This window comes from Octopus sinensis, linkage group LG13 (assembly GCF_006345805.1).
Source record: "Octopus sinensis linkage group LG13, ASM634580v1, whole genome shotgun sequence".
NCBI classification, from domain to species: domain Eukaryota; kingdom Metazoa; phylum Mollusca; class Cephalopoda; order Octopoda; family Octopodidae; genus Octopus; species Octopus sinensis.
The window spans coordinates 48,706,459-48,711,458 of record NC_043009.1 but is presented as its reverse complement, the minus strand read 5'-3'; positions in this window follow the sequence as shown (position 1 = coordinate 48,711,458).

The following is a 5,000-nucleotide window of genomic DNA, read 5'->3' as shown; positions in this document are numbered from 1 at the left end:
ATCTTGTCTTATGAGTTAAAATGGGTTCCACTCATTTGTCGATCCCTGTAGGATAAAAGTCAAACTTTCCATGACGAGATTTGAGAATAGGAAAACACATAAAGCATTTTGACTGACATTGTAAAGTTTCTGCCAAACTGCTGACATCATCTTGTTGAACATAACCATTTTAACTTATATAATCAGGTTGCTGTTGTTGTCCTGTAGCCCCAGGTCAGACCTAATCCTCGAGACATTTCATCCAATGTCAGTCATTTACGATCATCCAATCTCATTTTCCAATCTTCTGTCTAGGTCTAACATTATCCAACTGTATTTTGTTAAAGTCGGCAGAATGGAATATGAGGGTTATTCAGCTGCTACTTGTAGCAGAAACAACGATCACAACCAAATACAAGCTCTGTCATTGGTCCGAGAAAGCCTAATAAAGAGTACAACTCAACATTGTGGAAATGCGAACTCAAGATCTTTCTATTACACTGTTCTGTTATCGATCCAGTTGGTTTGAAGATTTATGTTGCTGTAAATATGAAAAATATCGGAATATTTGAACAGCGTTCTTGAATCTTCGATGTGTTTATTTACAGCTGAATAAGAAAACTTCAGTTCTTCTCTCAAGAGTCGTCTCTGAACTTCATTATCTGTCTGCATTAAAAGTTTTGGTTTTTCTTCGATTGCCTAAAGACTGCTTAATTCTCTTTGACAGGTGCCAGTGTCCATTAGAGATGTTCAACAATATAGATACGCCAATACAATATGCCAGTGTGTATAGCTAAGTGATGTTCTTCAGTCAATTAGTTGCATTACATAGATTTCGTATCACTTAGCGAATACAGATATTAGAAACATTAGCAGCTGTTTCTTCTCCTTCTTCTTATTTATCAGCATCCTTGTTATTGTTGTTGCTCTTATTATTATTATTATTTATTATTATTATTATTATTATTATTATTATTATTTATTATTATTATTATTCGTCTTTCTCTTCATCATCCACTCGTAGTTCTTCTACTTCCCCTACTTCTTTCTTTCCTTAATCTTTTCCCTTTACTTCTGCATCTACATCTACATTTAATACTTATCACTATTATTATTATTATTATTATTATTATTATTATTATTATTATTATTATTATTATTATTATTATTATTATTATTATTATTATTATTATTATTATTATTATTATTATTATTATTATTCGATGCTATAAATTGTTTCCGTCCCGCTCGCCACCCAATCGTTGTTCTTTGTTTATTACATATCTCAAGATTTGTATCAGGGAAAGATATCTGTGAATCTTTAGATGTAGACATACACGGCTTATTAAGGAAATAATACGATGTAGCAACGGCCGGCCGAGCGGTTAAGGAATAAGATCCGAAAGGAGTCGATAATGCTACTGCTGCTGCTTTGCTTCACGAATTTCTCTTACAGTTAACGTCTCCTTACACGCCGCCATTTAAATTCAAATCAATCCTAGCTTCAAAGTTACCTCCCCTGTCAAGCCTGACAAGTATTTTAATTATCACTAATGATTGTATTCTCTCATTACTAGTGTAATATTAATTAATTAAGCATTCCTTTTCGTTCAGTACATTAATTGTCTTAATCTTCTGGACTATATTTTACAGCGTTGTGTGTTGTTACTGAAGACGGTAAGAAACCTGTTTCAGAAGATAGCAAATCTACTAACAGCTGAGCATGGATAAAAGAACCTAACGAGGTATGTGGTTGTTGTTACTGTGATTATTATTATTATTGTTATTGTTGTTATTATTGTTATTATTATTATTATTATTATTATTATTATTATTATTATAATTATTATTATTATTATTATTATTAATTATTATTATTATTATTAATACTATTATTATTATTACTATTATTGTTATTATATTAAGGCGGCGAGCTGGCAGAATCGTTAGCTTGTGGGACGAAATGCTTACGTTCTGAGTTCAAGTTCTGCTGAGGTTCACTTTGCCTTTCATTCTTTTGGAGTCGATAAAATAAGTACAAGCTGAACACTAGGGTCGATGTAATTAACTCGTCCCCACCTTTGCCGACCTGCCCTTGTGGCAAAAATTTGAAATCATTAATATTGTTATTATTATTATTATTATTATTATTATTATTATTATTATTATTATTATTATTATTATTTAGACCCTAGGCCATCTTCCTGGAGCAGACTTGTCAAAACGATGAGACTACATCAACCATCCAACGTGTCCTTCCCTTTTTTAAACGACACCATAACGTGTGAAGGAGGGTTGTGTGTTATTTCTAGCATATCAGACAACCATAAGTGATTCCTTAAGTTACTCGTAGTGGTCACGATGTTAGGGACAGCATATATGGTGTTGTCACCCCTAAAATATTGAGCTGTTTAACGTTGTGGAAGGAGTAATATCTGGAGAAGTGTCTTACTTACTGATGCCTATTCAAGCACTGGGTTCAATAAAATAGACTAGCCAACACCCCCAAAAATTTAGACCTTATTCTTATGGTAGAAAGGATTATTGCTGTTATGTTTATTGTTGTTCTTGTTGTGTGTTGTTGAAGGCGGAGAGCCGGCAGGATCGTTAGCATACGCCTTACAAAATGCTTAATGGTATTTCTTCTTTGGAGGCCAAGATAAGCTACCATACTGAAGCTGATAATATCAACTAAATTCCTCCCACCACATTATGTGGCTTTGTGACTATGTCAGAAATTATGACTGAGAACATATGAATCTCGGCTAATCGGTAGTATTGCTACTAGGACTGGAGAGGCGAATCCATACTGACAAGTAGTGATATCTGTTGCTAGGCGGCGATTTTCCACTCCGTTTCCGTCTAACAAATTTCCTCACAAGGCATTGATCGGCCCGGGGTTACAGTAACAGATACTTTCTTATAATGCTTTGCAGTGGGACTAAACCCCAAACAGCTTCTTAAACCCAGAGACAGGTCTGTGCCTGTAGAAAATGCTCCACTCCGTTGGTGACTCGAACTCACAATCTCTGCGTATCCCGACTTGGGAATAACGCAACACGACTACTGCCAATAATTACACTGTGCTAACCGTTTATGTCTTCGACGCAGATAGTTGGTCTTCTTAACTAATGTTTATTGTTACTTTTATCTTCCAATTTCCTCTTGTGACAATGTTGCCGAGATTTCTACCATCTCCGATATTCCACTGCTTTGAAGGTGTTTGAACTTTGGCACGAGTACGATGTCTTAAATAGTTGCTGTGTGCGTTATAGTCATTTAACATTGTCTCCGGCACACACCTGGTAGTTATGTTAAGAAACCCAGAGGCTAAAAGCAAAGAAGAACGAGATGGGTTTTAGTTAACAGATTATAATAATTATTACAACTCATTTTAATCAATGTCCTCAGAATTACGCAACGCATTAGATTGAATGTTTCCTGAACGGACAGGCATTTACTCAACTGATTCAATTTCATGTACGTGTGTGTGTGTGTGTGTGTGTGGGGGCTTGTGTATGAACGTGCGTATGCGTGTGTGTGTGTTTGTTATTTCTTTACTGCCCACAAGAGGTTAAACATAGAGGGTACAAACAAGGACAGACAAAGGGATTAAGTCGATTACATCGACTCCAGTGCGTAACTGGTACTTAATTTATCGACCCTAAAAGGATGAAAGGCAAAGTCGATCTCGGCGGAATTTGAACTCAGAGCGTAACGGCAGACGAAATACGGCTACGTATTTCGCCCGGCGTGGTAGCGTTTCTGCCAGCTCGCCACCTTATTGTGTGTGTGTGTGTTTGTGTCTGTTACGCAAACCCTGCTTGACAACTGGTGTTGGCTTGTTCGTCTCAAGGGACTTAACGGTTCTGATAAAAAGACCCAATAACATAAGTATTACATATAAGTACCATCGTCGAATTCGAGCGACTAAATCATTCATGATGGCACCTCCTTCCATCATGGTCGAAATCTAATCACCAAAACAATTTAAACAGCAACGGCTGCGATGCAGATTCGAAACTTGTTTCTATGTGAATGAATGTTTAAAACTACATCAAATAACCGACAAAAGCTCACAGCCACCCGGTCCAACAAGCAACGCTCTTTTTTTTTTTTTTTTTTTCAATTTCTATTTGTAGAATTGCTTTTAGAGACTTCCATGAAAGCCGCGAGAAAACAGTTATGTTAGTAAGGAGACAAGAACATAGGTTTATACTCAATAATTTCTGAAATAAAATAACTTTTATTACTTCGTTATCTTTGATGTTCATATTGAAACAGGAATAACCAAATTTATTTAAAGAACACTTGTAACTATGAAGAAAAAGCACACATATATACTAAAGGCAGAAACAGCAAAACACAGATATACACATAAACACCAATATACACATATATACATATATACATATATACACATATATACATATATACATATAAATATATATATATATATATGTGTATATATGTATATATGTATATATGTGTATATATGTATATATGTATATATATGTATATATATGTTTGTGTGTGTGTATGTATGTATGTGCGTGTATAAATATATAGATACATACATAGAAAGATATATACGTATATACATATAAGAAGTATATTTCCATATCAATATATACATATGTGTATATGTGTATGTGTGTGTGTGTAGGTGTGAATATAAACACACACACGCACATATATATATATTATATATAATATATATATATATATATATATATATACTCGTCTGTATGTATGTATATATCTATATAGTAATATCTATATGTATCTTTGATTATATATGTATGTTTTAAATTTGCATCTAAGCGCATGTAGAAATATGCGTATGTATGTATATATATATATAATATAGAAATATACATGTATATATATTCTACATACACACACACACACGCACATACACAACACACACACACATACACACACGTATATACATTCAGACACACACATGAAGCTATATATGTATACAGACACACATATATAGACATATACATAAATATATA